The 20,917-nt window shown below is 39.9% G+C and overlaps 1 protein-coding gene across 1 annotated transcript in view; it reads right to left on the bottom strand.

The window, feature by feature from the left end:
* zbtb46 (zinc finger and BTB domain containing 46) overlaps positions 1-20,017 on the bottom strand; it is an 88,736-nt gene extending 68,719 nt beyond the window's left edge. Inside the window, exon 1 of the mRNA XM_023332712.1 lies at positions 19,764-20,017. The gene's annotated coding sequence lies outside the window, so the exon portion shown is untranslated. The remainder of the gene's footprint in view (positions 1-19,763) is intronic.
* Between the last annotated feature and the right edge of the window lie 900 nt (positions 20,018-20,917).

Raw genomic sequence — 20,917 nt, 5'->3', positions numbered from 1 at the left:
CAACTATAAGTCAGTGAAACAGCTACCTGGAAGGATGTAAAAAAAAAAAAAAAAAAAAAAATACACTGTAGGCAAAAGTTTCACTAATCATTCTCAGGATTGAAAATCTGTTGATATCAAGATACTGCATAAATCACGTATTTATTTATCATGTCAGCAAGAAATAAAATTGATTCATGCAATGTCCAAAGTCCTTCTATTTAAAATGAGCAGGAACTTTTATGCAGCTTAACGTGCATGAACAAATAACAGTGTGCAAGCGATTTATTGTTTTTCTACAAAATGTGCTGATTTACACAAATATGCTTATAAAGTGTTTGTAGGTGAAATACCAACACATTACAGATGAATCTCAGCAATGTTGATGTCTGATTAATAACATAGCTGAAGTTATTGAATGAATATGTGCTCTTACATGAACATCAGCGGATCAAGCATTAACTGTGATCTGATCACTGGATGGTTTTTATTTGTCAGTTGTAAATGGTCATTGCTATTTTTTTACAACAAGATCAGCCAAAATGGCCGTTAATACCAGGTCTGGTCTTAATTTAAGCACCCAACTACAAAATAGAGGCATAAATTATTAAAGGGACAAGTTGGCTTGAAAACACTGCAATAAAATTCACTTTATTAATTAATTTCACACATAGAAAGTAAGCCTTTTTACAAACTGGGTCCCCAGGACTAATATTTGAAAATAAATTTTAGTGCAGATGTTTTGCAAAGTGTCTGCTTTCAAAGTAAACATGTTACTGCTCACATTCGAGTTCCATAAGTCTCATTTATTCTCACCTACACTAATTGTTATGAATGGTGAAAATGACAGCAGTGGTGAGTGGTCAATTGGGAAACATTCAAGCAATGGTAGAGTCCATGGACTCTGTGAGCTAAAAGAGGCATTTAAAAGGTGGCGAGCAAACACTTGCTGATTTAACAGGAACTGATTTGTCAAAAGCCTATAATAACCTCAGTGGTCCACAAGAGACTACAACATGTCTATTAAAGCAATGAACTTTCCTCAATCTGAGTCAGAAAAGACAATAGTTTGAGATTGCTCTCTTTACAAGACAGGGAAATGACATGGAGGGATCTGTTTTTGGCCAAGGCAAGACCCACAATTATGTAGTTTAGAGCCCACAAACCCAGAGTGTAGATTAAATTAAAAACAAGGAGAGACGATTTCTAAAACGTTGCCCTGCAGAGTCAAGTCAACACATATTGAACTACATCAAACTTGGGATGGAAAAGCTATATAAATGCAGTATTTTTTCCAAAAGAAAATGTATTTAAAGAAAGTTTTTCAGTGATGTTATGGTCTCAGAACAACTAAAACTGTTACAAAGGTGGAAAGTTATTTTGATGAAACACTCAAATAATTGTCAGAGTGACAAAGTGAGGGAGTTATTTCTGATTGTATTAAGTATGGGGTAACAAATCTCTACCCCTCCCCACCTGTTGTTGCGCTCTGCCGATTTGCGAGCCGAGAATGGGTGCTACATGTTTACATTAGTTACAAGAAAAACAAATGAAGTTGGTTGTAAGTTAGAGCAAACTAAAACATGCACGCATCACTTTTATTGAGGTAACACTGTTGTTGGTAAACGTTACAAAAACATATTATTTTAAATGTAGTATAAATATGTAGTATTACATATTATAAGGAGTAGGAATAACTGGGTTTATGTTTTAAAATAAAAGTGGTTAGATGATGTTATAGATTTTTATACATTTCTTTAAGTAAGTACTACAACATGTTAATCCAATTCATAATATAGCAAAATTCTTATGACACATTTTGTTCAGTTTAACATGATGTTACTTCAACTCAGAGCTCAAATTGTTTGAAAAAAACTAGCCCTTGCCTACATTGGTTCTAGCATTTTCAGGTATTAAAAACGTGATTAGTTAATCTAATTCTCCGCAAAAGTCTGTCTGACTTATGATGGAATGATTTATTTGAGCTGGAAAAGTGCAATAAAATCTGGTTTTAAAAATATGAGGGCAAATGGAGGTCAAGGTAAGGTAGAATAGCTAGCTTATGTTGTCAAATATCTTCATCTTCATGCCCAAGATTTAAAAATTATGAAGTAGGATTAAAAAAAATCAACATCTTTCATTTTTAGTATATTTTGAAGTGTTTGATTAAGGTTTATACAGCAGCAAATTACAAAAGAATATTGAACTAAGCAAAAAAAAAAGAGAGTTTGGCTGAGGGCAGCCATCTCTTCTCAAAGTAAAACCAAGTCCCTTAACTTCAACAAGTCACTTTTATTAGACTTCATACTGTTCACCTATTATTTTCAATACAAAGTTGAATAAGTGATGGAAAATACACTGATGTTTGCTAAGTACGAGCACAGTGGTTGCTCTTGAACTGCTCCTATTAAGGCAGGATGAGTATTCACAGAGGAGCTTCTTTTCTATTTGAGAAAAGAATAAAACCTCAGAGAGATAAAGACGAGCAGAAAACACGAGCACAATCAGATGCAGAAGGGACAGAGTGAAACTGGGGAAGACAGGAAGAGAGGAGAGAGTGACTCAGGCAGCCAATATTTTTTAAACAGCTTTGCTTCCACTCAACTGGGCATCAAGGCCATTATCCCGGGGTTAATCCCCAATCCGACGGAGCTGGCAGCCTTCCGGGACAAGCCAGGGTGGCAGTCCATCAACAAGGCAGGCGTGGACAAAAATAACACACACTCAAGCACATGCACATGACAGACACAGGCAGGCATGCAAGCTACAATTAGAGCAAAACAACCCAAAAAGCTATTAGATGTAAATGGCTTGTTTTTTTTTTAGGCGCTTTGTCGTCTTCTTTTCTGTTGAAAATAAACTATTGTTCACGTCTGTCTCTGACATTTTTTTTAATATCTCCCTGCACGTTTTTGTGTTTTCAGTCTCCTTTGCTTCTTTTATCACACACCCTCCATCTGTCCTACCTCCTGAACGGCTCTAATCATGCCCACATTTTGCAACTCCACCTCTACAACACTCTCCCTTTTCCCTGTCCTCTCTCTGTTACCCTGGACAGTGTCCAAGAAGGCAAGGTGGAAGAAGAGATTGACTCAAAGAAGGATAGCCATGTCATGTGGAGAGGGACCAAAGAGGATCTAAGAGGCTTTGAGAGACTTAACACTATTCCCTTCATCCCCTGCTCCACCCTCCTAGGGTCTTACCCTGCACCCGCTGTCCCTGAAACAATACCTCCACCCCTCCTCATTTACACCTGAGGATGTCGGCACGGTTGGGTTTTCACCACGTAAACATTCATTGGACTTCGGTAAAGCTCTCTCTCTACAAACACGTCCGCCCAAGCTTATGACACCAATGTGTCACTTCTGTAGCACCGTGTCTTCTCGCCTTCAGCCACACAGGTGTTAAACCCTATAGTGATCTAATGGAAATCCAGGATGGAAAGGGATCATCCCAGAGTGACCAGAAAGGAGGTGTGACATTGCTATGGATGTCGTTCAGGCCAGAGTTTCGCCTCACCTTTGACTTCCTGAAGCCGCTCACAAACTACTAGCAAGTTTGTTTTTTGTTTCCCCGAGAGTGGTGAAACTGCATCCTACCATCTCTCAGACGTCGTTGGTTCTGCATTTTCTTTCTTTGCCCTCATGGAAGAGTGCGGGAGTGCATATAAATGTGTGGTTTCTGGGCTATCTTTCTCTCTAGGCCCCCTAAGCCTCCTATGTCTCCCGTGGTAACTCCCTGCCTGACGACCCGGGGCTTAGCCTAAATTCTCTCTCTATTAAAAGCTGTGAAACGCAAATAATGAAACATCTCATTACCACTGTCGGAGAACCCAAAATGAAAGGAGGGGGCGAGAGGGAGAGTAAGAGAGAGGGGAATAATGATAAAACAACCAGAGAGGGCTGTAGGTGAGAGGATGGGGATAAATGAGCTGCAGCAGAAAAGAAAGGAGCAGAGCCAGGGGAGGAAAGAAGGGAGGAAGCAAGGATGGGAGCAGGTAGCCTCTCAGTGAGTCTTCTGTTTGATGCATGTTGCCGTTACACTGAGCATATACATGAGTTACCACCAATGCAGAGACAGAGTTGGAGTCCTGATGGAGGATGGCAGTCACTCGGGTTTATCTATTCCCTACTTCAATTCTAAAACACCTCATTAGCTATCCATTGCTGTTATGAATGATCAGATCCAATGCGTTTCTGCTTATCTATATAAGGATTATTAGTTGCTTCTTCATATTTCTCCTCGCTTGGTCCAGGGAAAAAAAGACAGGACATCTCTCTGACTGTCTTAATTATGTTTAAGAATAATTTGTAGAAGTGAATAGAAAAATAGTTGGCTTTTCAAAAGAATCTGATTATCTTCATCTCAATCAGTGATCAGCTTATCAAATAAGAATATTTGATATTTTTCTGATCTACCAAACTGTGTTTAACACTCTTAGGTGTGCAGATTGTTACTGAGTGAATAAGACTCAAATTAAGTTATTTTCTCCCTCAGTAAAGAATTAAAAACTTAAGTCAAAAGGTGCAAAGATATGTAGAAAGCTACTGAGAAGGAAACTGTATTTCCTACATGTCCAAACCTGTTTGCGGTTCATTTAGGCTTTGAGGGAGCAATAATTGTATATATGAATGTATTACAGAAAAGTTGCTCTGTTTTAACCTTTGAAGCTCTTGACCTCTGTCTGTCTGTCAGGAAACATGATGAACAAATGCTACCTATGGAAGCTGTGCAAACTGCAAACATAAAATCGTGTTAACATTTTAGATCAAAGCTAGATAAAAACAGAAGATCATAAATTATCCATACAATCATAATCAGTGTAGCTCAAATAAGCCATAGACCTAACTCTTTTCATTATAGACAACTTTTTCCACATACAAACAAACAAAAAAAACAACAACAGAAGTTGAGCATTTCTGGTAAGAGGAGGCTGATGGCATCGAAGGGGATAGGCTCATGTGACAACACTACATCACTTCATGCAAAACCCCCATTTGAATCATTGCAACAGACTCATCGACTGATGGTCTAGCTAACTTAAAATGAAGTCATGGTAAGGGGAGTTTTAAGGCATGATATTGTAAAATACCAAGATGAATTCATGACATCGAATCATGAACTATATATATATACTGTATATATATATATATATGAAAACATCACCTAGAGATATAGTGTAATTCTGAAATATTGCTATGATAATATCAATTCGGAATAACTCAGCCTTTTATCAATTTTCAGCTTTTCTTTCCATTGTCATAATATCTCTATGACTCTCTGTGAACTTTAGGGTTAGTGTGTCTACAAAAATCTGTCACGTATGCATTATTGGCATTATCGAGGAATCAAAATTATAGCTGCACAACATACAGAATTGCAATCATCAATGCAATATCAGTCTGCTCTCAACTGTAAATGACTGCTTGGTTCCAATACCAAGCAGTCATTTGCAATGCATCCAAAGCTGCATGTTAATAATGACATTGACCTGTTGGATAGACTGACATTGCCCTCAATGCCAACACATTAGAACTTACAAAATTAGGTAACAACATTATGATGAGGAAAAAGAAAGAAAGATCACAGCTAGGAAGATGTTGGATCATTATTATTGTGGCAGAATTCAAAAATGCTATCACAATTAAATATTTTTCTGTTATAGTGTAGTTGTATTTAAAATACTTGACAATGAAGAAAGATAAATGGACATACTCTGTGGTTCAGTATTATGATGTGTGTGTAAAAGTAAGGCAGGTATGAATAGATCAATTGCTCTGGAGCCAATTTATGTTCATCACAGCTTGCAAAGCAGCAATGTTACATAGCACTGCTTGTGGACAATTACAACACAAATATGCATGTCTTATGTCCCCTAAAGTACATCAAATCAATCTATGAAATATTTTTTCCATCCACATGTGAAAAAGTGTAGGCTGGATATTCCCTTAGAGATGTTCTTTCCTGTTTCTGTTTGACAAATTTCAGCTCTGTCTTCTAAAACCACACAAAAAAATGGCTTTGTTGTTAAAAGTAACAATAAAAAGTCTGCGGACAGGCAAGAACTTTAGCACCTTCCCAATTTTTCCTCCCCTCTTCCAGCGAGCTACTCAGCGTCTCTGTGCGTGCCTTGTGTGTCAGCAAGTGTGTGTGGACGTTCAGAGCCTCTTGTAGGTCTCATCACAAAACCTGTCACAGCAAAAAAGCAACCTGTCACGACTCAGCCAGACACGACTGTACATGACTGTACCACAAAGAACACAAGCAGCCTGTTCCCAAGCTGTTAAAACAGTCACCAGCTCCAAAGGTCTCAGACAAAGAAACACACACACCAAAAGAAAGAGAAAGAGAGAGAGAGAGAGAGAGAGAGAGAGAGAGAGGGAAAGACTAAACAGTACAGAGAAAGGTTGGAGAAGGAAAATAAAAAGGTGACAGAGTGTGTAAATAAATAAAAAAAGATCATATGGTACAAAAATACCAGTCCTCTGGGAATAAATGTCTGAAGCGTCTGATGACTGAGAGCTAATTGTTGTTTGTTAAAATGTGTGGCTTCTGAATGACTGAACGATGGTGACTCACTGCTGGTGGCCAGTCGCTCTCTGGTGCCGAGGCGGGTGTCCGGGGAGTGTGCGTGCGTGTGTGCGTGCGTGTGTGAGGGTGTGTGTGCATGCAGGGGTAACTTGGTGTGACTGTCACTCTGTCAGACAGCAAACAGAGGCGGCTCTCTCAAATCCACACTGAGCACCAGATTACAATGAACTCATGCACAGAGGGAAGCAAAGAACCAGGGGCTTAAGTGTACACTCGCAAGTTCAACAGGCACGCCCTGCGTCCACCAGCCCCCCCGTCCCGCCTTCCCTGGAGCAAATATTAAGGGAGACTTTACTCCCAGCTAATCTAATCCATACACACTCCAAAACCTGCACAGCGTGAGGCGAACTTTATTCCACCGGTTTATTCTAATAAACAAACAAGATTCACTTATACCTGTTTTCACTGTGCACAAAGCAACAACAACTAAGCAGGAAAGATTTACATATAGATAGAAAAGCATTTATAAAAGCACCCTTGTATATAATAGCTTGAGGCTGTGTTGTCAGTCATCAAGCTGATCAAAAAGCAGCTACAATGCAACACTGATAAATCTTGGAGCGCGTCTGCGTATCTGTCCTTCAACGACAGCAGAAAGGAAAAAAAGGAGGTGAGATAAAGGAAGAGGAATCAAGGGGAGAGAAGAAGAGCATCTAAATATAGAGAGGCTTGCATTTTGGACTCAGAGAAGAGACACTGAAGGGTGGGTGAGGGAGAAAGAAGATGGGATGGAAGGAAAGGAATGGGATGAATGTGGAAGAAAAGGGATGCAAGCGCAAGATGGAAAGACTAGTTCAGTGGACTTCTGGAGAACAGGGCACAGGCATGGTGGAGTTCAATAAGCTGCTCAGTGTATTACTTCAGGTGCTCATCAATGCATAGAGTCAATACTGAAGGTCTGGCCTTTGTATGGGCTCTTCAACAGTTTCAACAAACTGTCCGCGGTCCTTAATATGCTGAGTGGAACCCAGCGGCAATCAGCAAAGATGCAAAATCATTATAGGTCTTTGTCTCTATTGTCTCTGTGCTGTGCCCTGATTGGCTATTTTGCGTGGGACCAGTCCTGCAATTTGTGACTGGATATTGTAAATCTACAGTATCTTGCAGAAATATGTATCCCCTCTTGGAATCTAACACATTTTGTCTTATTAAATACACAAACTACAATGTACATTGTTAGAGCAACAGAAAGTAACGCAAAAATTGTCAATTTAAAGAAAATACTACATGATTCTTTTTTTTTTTATCTAAATGGTGTGGTGTGCATTGTGTTCTGCCCCTATTAGTGTGATAGCTCTAAAACAAAATCTAGTGACACCATTTGTCTACAGAAGTCATTCAAATACAGAGAGAGTACAGCATAACTGCAAACCTAGAAAAACATAGTTATCATCTTGAAAGGTTGGGTAAAGACAGACAACAAAAGGGTCTATGGCAACTCTAGAGGAGCTCCAGTGTTACAGAGATTAGGTGGAACAATGCACTGATAGGACAACTGTTAATCATGCAGTCCAGAAATCTAGTCTATATGGAAGAAAGACAAGAAGAAAGACAGTGTCTTATGAAGAGAGTCATAAGAAGTTCTGTCTATAGTTTTCGATAAGCCATGTAGTATCACTGCAGATATGTGGAAGAAGGTCTTGTGCTTACATGGAATCAAAACTGAGCTTTTTGGACAACATGCAGGATGCTAAGTCACTATTCAAATGATGAAATATGGTGATAGCAGCGTCATGTTCTTGAAATGCTTTTCTTTAGCAGGTACTAGCTAAAGTTGGTAGGAAAATACAGTTAAACATCCATGGGGCAATCCTGCAAGGAAACCTGCCGGAAGAAGAGGTTTACCTTTCAGCAGGACATAGATGGAATCCTTTTAGATCAAAACATATTTGTTTCTTAGATTATCCTTGTCAAACTACAGGGGTAAATCAAATTTTGAATCTGCAGTGAGACTTTAAAAATGTTGCTTACAGACATTTCCATCCAATCTCACTTTGCAAAGAAGAATGTGCAAAAACCTTCTACAAAGATACTAGTATCACAATGTTTTGTCTCTAGATGTGCAGACACCAAGATTTGCATTAGCAATTCAATTAAAACCTAGTGCTACTTTTACAATTCTAAGTTTGCCAAAGAATTAAAATAAGACCATTCATAATTTTCTTTCCATTTTTCAATTCTATGCTTTCTCATAAAATCCCAGCAAAGTATATTGAAATTTGTGATTGTTACATGACAAAATACAGAAAAACATTGTAAATACTTTTATAAGATAATGTACATGAAAAGAGCTGCATTAAGACTACATAGCAAAGTATCTTGTGCTAAAACGAAATTCCTTGAAAGTAACTGTGGACAGCACATTTGCATGTCTGCCTTGGCCGGACAGCTCCAGGCTACTTTTCTGACTGTGACTGACGAAGAGCAAGCTTTGATCGGACAAATGCCTCACTTGGATCCACGGGCTTCTTTTAAGATCTTCTTTTTTTGTCACCTCAGTACCTATCCACCTATTTTCCACATCTGTCAATCTGCCTTTTACTCTGGCAGCGTTTATTTAAATGCGCTTTGACGTTTGACTGTCACCTGTTGACTAGCATTAGTGACTGCCATGGCTCGCAGGCTTTTTGAGCAATTACTGCTCCACCCACTCTCCTGCCAGTCACAAAAAAAACCTTCACAAGTACACCTACAGAAAATGTTACACTTCCCATCCCTAAAGACAACTCCCAATGAAGAAACATGATTTTGAAGAAGTCCTACATTCCCCACATTGTGAGGCATCATCAGCTGTCCTGTAAAAAACACAAATCATCTACTACTGGCCTTTTTGTGACAGACACCAGGGCACACAGCAACACAACCCTGAGATGGAAGACAGGATGGAACAGGGGGGTGAAAAGAGAAAGTAAAACGTAGAGGGCACAGGAAAGAGGCAGTAAGAGACAAAGGCAGGCAGAATGACAATGAGTGAAAAGAGGAAGAGTTGGGTGGGAGAAAAACGGAAAGGAGAGAGGACAAGAGGTGACGAGCATGCTCTCTCTTCCCTGTGAAAACATACAGAGCAGAAGGAGGGCAAGACGACAGTGATAAAGATACTTTCATTCATGTGCATGTGTGAATGAATGCATGTACTCATGCACGTGGGAGTGTGCGTGTGCGCGCTTGTAGGGGTGTGTGCGTCTGTGTGTGTACACACAGAGTTGAAGAGAAGTGCCACAGGACCGTTGGGGAAATTTGCCCCTTGCCATTGAAAAGGGGATGTGAACCTACTCACTTCTGTTCCCACTTGGATCTCCTGTTTTTTTAAAGGAACTAAACTAAAAAAAATAAGCTTCTCAAACACCTAGTAACAAGCTCTCAATTGTCACTGAAAACATGTTTTATTTCAGTTATTCCGTTTTAAAAAGTGAAACTACTACAATACATAGATTAACTACAGAATGAGTCATTTAAAAATGTTTCAAGGTGATTTTGTGTTCTGATCATTATGGCTTGCAGCTGATGAAAAATCAACAATTCAGATTCTATTAAAATTAAAGTAGTACACAAGACCAGTAAAACACCTTGTTATGGTCTACCAAATCATAAGGAAACTTACTGATTTAAGAGTTTTAGCAGGTGGACAGTCACTGACACCCTACACAAGGAGGGCAAGGCACAAAAGCTAATTGTGCTGTATTCATATATATTAATGGAAAGTTAAGTGGAAGGAAAAAGTGTGTTTGAAATAGATGCATAAGCAACATAGATCACCACAGACTTGAGAGGGTTGTGAAGAAAAGCCTATTCAAGAAAATCACAGAACTATTAAGGAGCCACCGCATAGAAAGGTACTGGTGTCGCAAGAGGGAGACGACAGACAAACAACAATAGATATGAGCTAAAGGTCACTATCAAAGCAACAGAGTTCCTGTTTTTTCTTCTTTTTAATATATTAAAAATTTTATTAGAAATTGCTTTGGGTTTATAGCAAATGAACATAGATATCGTTACTACCTCATTACCCAAAGGCTGATTACTTCCATGTTATGCTGCACTGATGCAGTAAATCATGCAAAAGGAGCCCCAACCAAGTAATTTGTTTATAGTGCACACCACAACACTCCTTTTCTATTGTTTTTTTTACATAATATTCACATTCAGCATCTGAACAATAGCCATAGCCTACACTTATCAAAATGAACAGAAGTTAACACTTGAAGTATATAAATGTGTTTAATAAATCTATATGATTTTACTTTACTGAAGTGAATTCCCCCAAAAAATAAACTTTTTGTTAATTCTAATTTCTTAAGATTCACAGGTACAGTCCTATTGAAGCACACTCTAAATTAACTTCCTCAAAGAAACATGTTTGAACTGAACAGACTGCAACAGCAAGACATTTTCTTTTCTTTTTTGGGGGCTGAGCGGAGGGTTGCACCGGTTGTTAGCCGCTGCTTTAACAGGATGTATAAATATGAGCCGTAGGGTCAAGGGGAAGGATAAAAATGAGAAAGGGAGCAGAGAAGGTAAAAATGAGAAAAAAAGGAGTAGAGGAAGGGTAAAATGAGAAATGGAGTAGGGGAGGCCACAGGAGGCACCTGGCCCACTTAGAGCAGAGGAGGGGGTGGTGAAGAAGGAGAGGTGGAAGATTAAGGAGTAGAAGGGAAAAAAGAAAAGGAGGCGGAGGAGATATACCAAGCCAAAGTAAAAGATGAGGAGGCCTAGAGAAAAATTAAGAAAGAAAAGCAAATGAAACTGAATGGAGGGGTTAGGGTGAAGGAAAAGGTAAGAAGAAAAAATAAGTGAATGGTGAAGGCAAAAGCAGAATAAAAGATAAAATAATGGAAACACGGAGACAGAGAGAGATGGGGTGGGGGCTGGAAAAAAAAAGGTGGCCTTGTGACGCCGAGGAGGGAGGTGGTGTGTGCGTGAACGGCATGAATGTGTGTCTCTCTGTGCATGTGGGTGTCTCGAATCATGACGAAAAACTAACACCTCTCCCAAAGTATGAATAACCGACCACAACAGGCCAACGTAAGTTCAGTCTCTCCCCCGGTACGCTTGAGCAGCCTGCCCGTACCACTAATATCCCACTAATACCACCCACAGTCCTCACTCCACCTCACATCAATGAATATTTCATGTCCTGATGGCACTTTTAAAGCAAAAAACTAATTAGCAAATCCAAGTTGATCTGGCATTAGTCATATCAGGCCAATTAAAAGCCCAGTCCTACTGTACATGTTAATGGCAGCGAAGTGGAATAATTGTATGTTGAGCAGGGGAGAGAATGTTAAACAGGTCTTGTTAGCAGCACTTTAGCACTCTAGCCTGAGTCCATGGCTGGATTACAAAACTCTACAAAGCGGACTAATGTTCAGCACACACACACCCCTGCACGCGCACACACGCATACACGCACAGACACATCTTTAAAAACTCTATCCATTAATTAGTGTGCCACCATCATTTCCATGAGGTCAGCTCTGATACTTATGGCTAAAGAAGAGAACTAGTTCCAGGGAAAATTATGGTTTTATGCTTCTGTATCAATATTAAACAGGGATCCAAATATTGGCAGAGGCTGGCAGGTCAGATGTTACACACTGTTAAAAGGAGAAAGCCCCCCTCTGCTACACTGGGAGTCTCTGTGGTCAGACTAGAGGCAATATTTGTGGTGTATTTGATTCGGGTAAAGGTGCGCGTATGAGTTCCCTTCGCACCGCGTGTGTGTTTTTGTAAAGCGGGGAGTTTAGATTGAGACAGACAGCGCTGACACACACAGACTAAACTGTGCTGCACAAAGGAGTGACACAATAACAAGGGATGGAGATCTTTTAGGAGTAGATGTCTGTTTCATCAAACCCCAGACCCCCTGCCTACTTCTCCTGCCTCCCTCTGCCTCCCCAGTCTAGTTCCCTCACCTGGGCTTTGATATGGAAATCTCTCAACAGCCAGAGCCCGAGGCCAGTTGACTGTTTCTAAAGATGTATTTGCTCAAAGACGTTCAATTTCTCATCAAATGCTCCCACTGCGTGCATGAAAGACAAACTTGTTCACTAGGAAAATAACAACTAACAACCTGGTACTCTCTGCTAACCACACACTTCAGCCAAGAAGCTCAAACTCTCAGCTTCTTAGCAGCTCATATTAATTTGGCTAAAAGGCAGGTGACATTTGTGCAAAGTGCAAAGCTGAGGAGTGTCGTCATATTACTGATGGAGTTTTTAAAGAGAGCTCCTTCCCACCGGTTTACTTCTCTTTTCCTGTCAGATCATTACATTGCATTAAAAGACTTCTAACTAGCATGTCTCCAACTCTGAGTCAAACAGAGAGACATTTTCAACAGTTTAATGGTACGAAAACGTTTTAAAATTAGGTAGAAATTAAATTAATATACAGGAGACAGAAAAATGAGTCTGAGAGGATTCAATTGTTCAAGAAGTCAAATCTTCTGAACAGCAGTAAACAGTCCCAGTACGGGAGAGTGATAATATCAGTAGTTAATGTGTAAAATGGTGTGAATCATAGCTTTGCTCATCAGTGTGATCTTTCAAATACTTTTGTTTGTTGTTCCTTTTTTTTTTTACAACAGGGAAAAAAACGGTAACGATGGGCTTATGTTTGGAAGGCTTACTTCTTCTTTTTGCTAACACTAATAAACCAAAACCTCCCCCACTGCTTGGGAGGCTTGGTGAGCTTTTTCAGTAAACATGTATGATTAAATTTGTTGGAGAATATGGTGATGGCAAAAATCTAAAGGCTACTCCCCCCCCCCCCTTCCCATCTTTAAAAGATTTTATTTTAACTTGTACTTTTTTTTGTCTTTCCAAAGAAATTAACGTGAGTTTTGTATTCAGTTCTCAGAGGACAGTAGTCACTTTCATTTTTCTTACTCCATCAGCTGTTATTAACAGCTGTTATGTGAAGTACATAAATATGGTAATCATGTTTATGATTACAGGGGGGTCCAGTATAATCAGATACACTGGAGCCCCGGTATTTGTGGGGGTTAGGCAACACAACAATATCTAAAATCTGCAAATAATTCAGACCTCATCTAAAAATGCTAATAAAAGATGCACATTTTAATAGTTAAACACAAAATATACCATACCAGTGGAAACTGTCGTAGCACTACACAAAAATTTACATCTACAGTCTTTCTTATTTAGACAGGGAACAGCCAATCAGCGGCAAGGAAAATAAATGGCACTCCTGGATTGGCTGCTTTGCAAAAGCCAGTCAGTATTGTGTCAAGCAGAATGGTGCCTAAATAAGAGTGAATGTCGTTTTTATGTTAAATATTATCCACCAGTAACGCAACTGTATTTACTTAAAGACTTTAAAAGCTACTTTAAATTAACTGTCAAAACAAAGGTATGAATGGAAGCACTTTCACTACAAGGTTTACCTGATGATAGGATGAAAAATGCAAAACTAGTGAAGGATTAAAATGACCAACACACATATGTCACATTACAACAACATATGTGCAAAAAACCCACAGTCATCACTTTGAATCTTGCAGATTTGTTTGAAAAAAATAAACAGCTATAAAGTATCTCTGATTGGCTCATGATGGCATGAGCTTTGCATGATGACAAGAAGATAGGTTAGCAGTTGGGAAAAAAAATTCCCTGCTCCACATTCCTTAAGAAAAACGAAAACCACACAACCTGTGAAAAATACACAAAGTTAAATCCCACGTCTGTTTTCTGAGGAATGTGCAATCGAAAAGGTGTTTTGCAATATCAACAACTCCTCAAATAAGATAAGAAAGGCAACAATAAAAAAAAAAACATTCCTTGTCAACTATTCTCTTTTACTATCACATGTTTGAGTGTGGAATTTGAAAAAGAAAAGGCAGCTGAAAAATTACATTTTAATGCAAAACGTGAGGACAAAACAAGAAAGGAACAGAAGAGCAGGATTATTATTGTCACTCTCATTATTTTGTATAGATGAGTACGGGAATAAAAACACACACATACACAAAACGCCATGAAATATTCATTCAAGGGAAGCGGGTGGTGGAGAGTATCTGCAGATGCGGTCTGCAGAGGAAGGGGCGGGGGCTGCTTAAAGACTCACCTGCTCTCTCTGCTGGGGGAGGATGAGCATGTCAGATAGGTGAACACACACACACACACACATCCCCCACATCACCCATGTAACCCCATGGCGATTAGTAACACCTGTATTCAGCACTGCACAATGAGCTATAGCAGCAGTTAAGCCTGGGGAGTTATTGGGCAGGTGGGGGATGGACAACGTTTAGACCCGGGGGTTAACATGTATCGCGAAACAAATACCTGGAACGCAACGGAGAGACGGAGTTGTTAGAAAGCTCCAGAGAGAGGCGGTGTGTCTTGTAAGATGAGTGTAAATGGTTTATTTTGCAGAGTGTTAGCCAAACAGGTGTTCTCATTAACAAGTGAGCCCTGAGGGGTGATCCAGATGAGAGAGCCGACAGAAACACAGAGGTGAACACAGGTTGTTTATTGGAAAAAAAGGGGGGCTCTGTAGAGCTTTTTTTATTTTGCGGATTAGGTAAAGTGTCTTAAAAAAGTTAATAGATCTCAAACTGTGTTTTCTTGGGATATTCTGTGTGATCAACCATTGTATAATGCAGATTTTTTTGATTAAAAAAGAAAATAGTAAGTACTTGATTTTCTTCTTTGGGAACAAGTAAAAATCTGTGTTCAGAATCACTGAGTCAATACTTTGAGGAACCACAATTTATTGCTTTAACAGCTGCAAGGTGTTTATTGGGAATAGACTTTGACTAGGCCATTCTAGCACAATATGCTTCATGCTAAGCCTTTTTCTTGAAGCTCAAGCTATATGTTTATTGCTGTTGTACTTAAACAAGTTTTCCTCCAGTGCTGCTCTGTATTTAACACATTCATCCCATCAACTATGACCCTGTCCCTACTAAGGGCAAGCACTCCTTCAGCATGATACTGCCACCACCATACTTCACCATAAATAGGGTGTATTCAAAGTACTTTTTACCATAGCAAAAAAGTTTAATTTTCATTTCATCTTAACTTCTTCCAAATAGTTTCCGTGTGTTCCCTAACTTGCATGTGACCGACAGTGAATCGTGTTTCTTCATAGAACAATGTTTTTTCTACTATCAGTTCTTCACAAAAAGGGCCCAACCAATGAAGTGAGATTAAATTAAACATGGGTAGCCTAAATTTGCTATTTGGTTGAATTGTATTTTATTTTGGCATATCAGGGAGGTGAATACAAATGCACAACATGCGTATTAGATTTTAACTTGTAGAAACTGCTGAATACTAAATAATTTTCTTTTCACTGCACAACTATGAGGTGTGAATGGCTTTGCAGGGCACTGTATTTGCTGGATTGAGACACACGCATGCAGCGGGGGCGCTGCAACCCCCGGGTTTGCGTGACTGAAGGCTAAAGCCAACTAACCTGCAACCACACAGTTCAGCTTACAACCTGCATGGGATCACTGAGCACCACCTACACATCAACAACCTCACACACTCACACAGTGAGAAACAGGTGTCGAGCTTCAAGCCTGTCCACCACTGAAACCAAGCCCCTACTTCTCAATTCCTCAGTGCCTTTACTTCACTGTCACCACACTACCGTTGCTTCCCACAAACTTCATAAAGTCAACGGATAAAGTCCAGCACATCTACTCCTCGATGCTTTCAAGAAACACAGCGTACAACTTTGGCTTTGGCAATACAAAAAGAGATCAGAGAGATTTTCACCAGCGCACATCGCTTAATCAACTTCAAAAGTCCATTCATGATGGATTAGACAAGAGCAGAACGCTTCCATTCCTGCTTTGCAATCCCACGAGCACACGTGCAGCTAATTTTTTTCCCCCCATCTTTTGGCCGATCTCGCCTACACTCCTCCTCCACTCATCCTTGAAGCTGTTGTCTTGGTCTGTCTTGCATTTTTTTTTTTTCTATGTGGAACACACAGATGGAGGTGCAGACGCAGATGCACACACATACACCACTGTTCTCCTCTAAAAAGACAGCACTACATGACCCCACCTGGGAGAGCAACCTCCAAGGAGCAGCAAGGGAGTGGATGGGGGGAGAAGGCGGGCAGAGCCAAAGAAACAAAGCACTCTGAAAGATGTTAGGTCTTTAAGTTGACAGCGTGCCATGAGAGTTTAGTTGTTCTAATGCTATTTGGATTCTAAGCATTAAAAGCAGATAATTGAGCTTTATCCTGCTCATGACGACACACACGCACATACACACTCTCAAAGGGGCATGCACAGGGAAACAAGCCGATGGTAATTGAATAACAGAATAAAGGACTTTGGAGGGTTTATCATATCAAGTGCCAACCCTTAACTCAGTAGTTGGAAGGACAAAACAACCAGACAAATCCACAGAGGGCTAAGACAATTTGGAAAAATGGCTTGATGGTCTACTAATCCCGGAGATCTAGTTAGCAACTGTCCAACAAAAGGAAAAGGCCTATATCTTACAGCTGTACACTAGTTGCGGCTGCCAAAAGAGTGCACGTTAAACCGCGGCAGAAAAAAACAGCTCAGTGGGACCGTACAAATGCTTCAGAATAACTGGAAATCTATTTACAGCACAGGGGAGATAAAAACTTCTCAGTGTTTTAAGCTCACGTATACAGTGTTCAAAATCCATCCATACATTAAGTTCCATAAAAATATCATTTAAAAAGAGTTTAGATAAAAAAATAAATAAATAAAAAGGTGGCACCACATGTGCAGTTTCCAATTCTCACTCTTTTAGAGTGAGACTCGAGCTTTTTCTTTATTTTCCACACAGTGCCTTCGCTGATTGCTCACTCTAAACACAGTGGCTATATCTTTCTGTAACAGGTAGGCAGGTAGGTCTCCACAACTACGAACCATCTTTTTTTAATCACATGGTGTGCAACCTAGTAGCAAAAAGCTCAAGTTAACGCAATGGACAATCAAGGAAAGTTGCCGTTTACAAGAAACAGAAGAACCCTAAAGGTTGGGTTGTAAAACTCCAAATTAATAAAGCGTGTTTTGTCAGGATTATATTAATCTGTGGATTAACAAGGTGTACAACAGGTTTTTAAAGTAGTTTTATGTTGTTGTTTTTTTATGTTTGAAACTTCTATACCCTGTTGCGTGTAAGATATGACAAGAATCAAAACTTTCCAAAAAGAAGAGAGCAGAGATGTTTTGTCCATTAACTGGCATAAATTTAAAAAAGATAAAATCTTCTTGGTACTTCACTCCTCTGATGCTTAAGGTTACGACTTCTTTCATAAATCCTGAAGAGAAAGAGATTGTTGATTCCACATGACTATCACAAGCGCAAAAAAATGTAGTTATCTCTAGATTATTTTTTAGGATCACGTTTGCTCATTTAATAAAGTAAACTTACTGTAAAAAAAAAAAAAAAAAAAGCTTAGTAATAAACCATATACTTCCATAGTGAGCTTTCACAAAAACATTGTCCTAAAAGTGGGCTAAAGATAAACACTGCTAGTTCTTAGTTATATGAAACACACAGAAAGTAAATATTTTCACTGCAGTTCTACCAAATTCATAAAGGCCTTTGTAAGGGACTATGACCCAAAAAGTAAGACAAAACAAACTGAAAAAAGCCATTTTCACTTTCCTTATGTCCTTTGTCATGTTACTAGAGGTGTGTGTGTGTGAAAGCTTGCTTTTAAGACAGGGTATTTAATAATGATTGAATACCAATTTATGCAAAACAGGCCAACAAATGTATATACAACAACCCCATCTTGGGCAAACTATATAATGAGTTTGATTGATTTCATCCATATGTCAAGCAAATAAAAAGATATTGCTTACAGAAAACTTTTTCATAGTTACTCCCAGCTCCGCTCAAAACTTGGCAGCCCTGCTGCTATTAATCTGTCGCCTCCTTATACATTTTGGTGAGCATCCACCTGACTGTGGTTAAGTCAGTGCATGACAGCCAGGCGCTCTGACGTCCATATGCACAGCTTTTCAAACGAAGTGGGGTTGTTCCCCCGCTGTCACATGGTAGAAAATGGAGGAAGACGGAACTGACCGGTTAGATAGGACAGATGTTGGCAGGAGACGCTTTCAGAAAAAAACAACAACCAAAAAAAACACTTGACGCGGGTGCTATTCAACTCTCATCTAGGATCAGATGATGAGCCTAGTCAAATACTTCTACCTTCTACAAATGATTAAAAATAAATCGCGCGACAGCTCTATATATTCAAAATAAAAAAGCCTCCCTTCATCTTTGTGTCTTGTCTGATAAGTCTAAGGGGCTTGTCATTGACGCAGCAAAACAGAAAAAAAAAACCCCAGCTGGAGAAATCCCCCTTTCTGGGGTTAATCGCGGTGAAAAGGGAGGAGGGTTCAACCCCCCCTCTGTCTTTCAGACGCAAAGCGCTTTCATTCTGAATCCCCTCTAGGCGTCTATAGCGCATCCCCCGTTTTCTTCTGTGGTACGATCACGATCATGTGTGCACTTCAAGTTTGTCTCCCAACCCCTTTCTCAGCAATTGTGGAAAGCAAAAGTTTGCAACGATCGCCCCACTGGTTCTATCAAACACATCCAGCTCTCTACGACAGTAAACATAAACGTGTCTCAAAAAGATTATTGAGGATTTATAACTCACATTTTCAAATTCAAATAGAAATTTAATTTAAAACAGTTTGTTATCTTAAATCAGTTTACTAAGCGTGTGACATGAAGTAGTCTGCGATCAATAATCTGAAATAATCCAGGCAAAAAGCTTGGACAGCTTCTTCAAAATATCAACACGCGCAGTAAGGCAGCTGGCTGTCACGTATGGAACAGGTAGGCGTACTTTAAGACTGCCGCCTGCTCGATAACCCGTCTGCGTTACTGTCGAAATATTCACTCAAGCTCTTCATTAACATGATTCTAATGGCAATGTTAAATTTTTAAAAATCCAAATAGGCCTTTGTAAGAGTAGCCACAGTGGCCAAGAGTTGTATTGTGTCATGTCTCCAACCTGTGCGCAGCGGCAGCAGCAACTATATCAGCTGTAGACGCGGCGGCTCCGTGAGGCAGAAAACTAATTGTTGACATGACAAGGAGGGAGGGGGGGGAAACCTCACGGTGTCTAGATGAAATCTCTACTCCCGATGATGCCCCGTTGATGGGCAGCGTGGCTCCTGGTGGTGGCTATAGGTAGGAAGTCAGACATACCTGTTACCCCATGGGGTCTGGGGTGGCCGCCGTGTCGGTCCTTCGGAGTCCAATCTGCTCTGACAGCCTGAGGGAAGAAAGCTGGGGATGTCCAACGCGCCGGGTGCCGTCCCTCCTCTTCTCTGTGCGCTTTTTGTTAAGTGTTATTCCCCGATTTCTCCAACTCCCCTCTCCTCTTCCTCCACCAGCCCCTTGTTCTTTCTCTCTTTCCCTCCCCTGCTTTTCCGTGTCTTGGTATCAGGAGCCTCCCCCTCCTCTCCCTCCTCCTTCTCTCTCTCCTCCTCTGTGCATATCTATCTCTCTCTTCCTTTTTCCCTCTGTCTCTCTCGATCTCACCCCCCCAACACACACCCCCACACACACACTTTCTCTTAGAGTCAGGAAATGAGACAACGTAAACCCACACACCATGCGTAGACTGGGATATATCATTTCATCTCAGATAAGAAGCTCTCATATCAGACCAGAATATGACACAACAGCAATAATAATAATAATAATAATAATAATAATAATAATAATAATAATAATAATAATAATAATAATAATAATAATAATAGAAACTGAATCTTGAATGGCTTTTCCAATTTCTGCATCTGTTGCCATAGGACTCCTTAATGACCAGTTCTGTACTGTAACTTGCCCCCTCTTGTGGCAGTAATTGGAAAACACTTTCAATAGGAAAAAAGTCTTACTCTTACAATGACAGTGGCTGGAAAACACCTCTTAGGCCATGTGATGTGCAACACACAAGCCATTTTTTAAAAATCTTTGCCAGAAGTTCTGGGGTAATTCCACTTTGGCCTGACCCTTTCCTTTGAACGAGAGAAGGATTTTTTTTTCAAGGTATGTGTCTGTGTTTGGGGGGGTTGGCACATACGTAAGTGAATCCTGTGTGACTTTTACACTTCCTGTTGTTATTGTTCGATAGTTAGAGTCAACACGAACCTAAATGATCACATTTCTACTGGTGGAGGTAAACAGATCAAACTCTTTCACTTAACTACAGCACTTCTTTCACATGTACACTCTATAATCACTTTCTTTCTTGGTTGCACACATTGATAGTGCTAGGTCATATTCTGAACTGCCTTAATTCTTCATCTGTCTGTGAAGAAAATCTCCTGTTTCACCACATCCCATATGGAATATAC

This window comes from Xiphophorus maculatus, chromosome 1 (assembly GCF_002775205.1).
Source record: "Xiphophorus maculatus strain JP 163 A chromosome 1, X_maculatus-5.0-male, whole genome shotgun sequence".
Taxonomy (NCBI): domain Eukaryota; kingdom Metazoa; phylum Chordata; class Actinopteri; order Cyprinodontiformes; family Poeciliidae; genus Xiphophorus; species Xiphophorus maculatus.
Note: the sequence above shows the minus strand (reverse complement) of the source record. Positions and strands in the feature narration are given on the sequence as shown.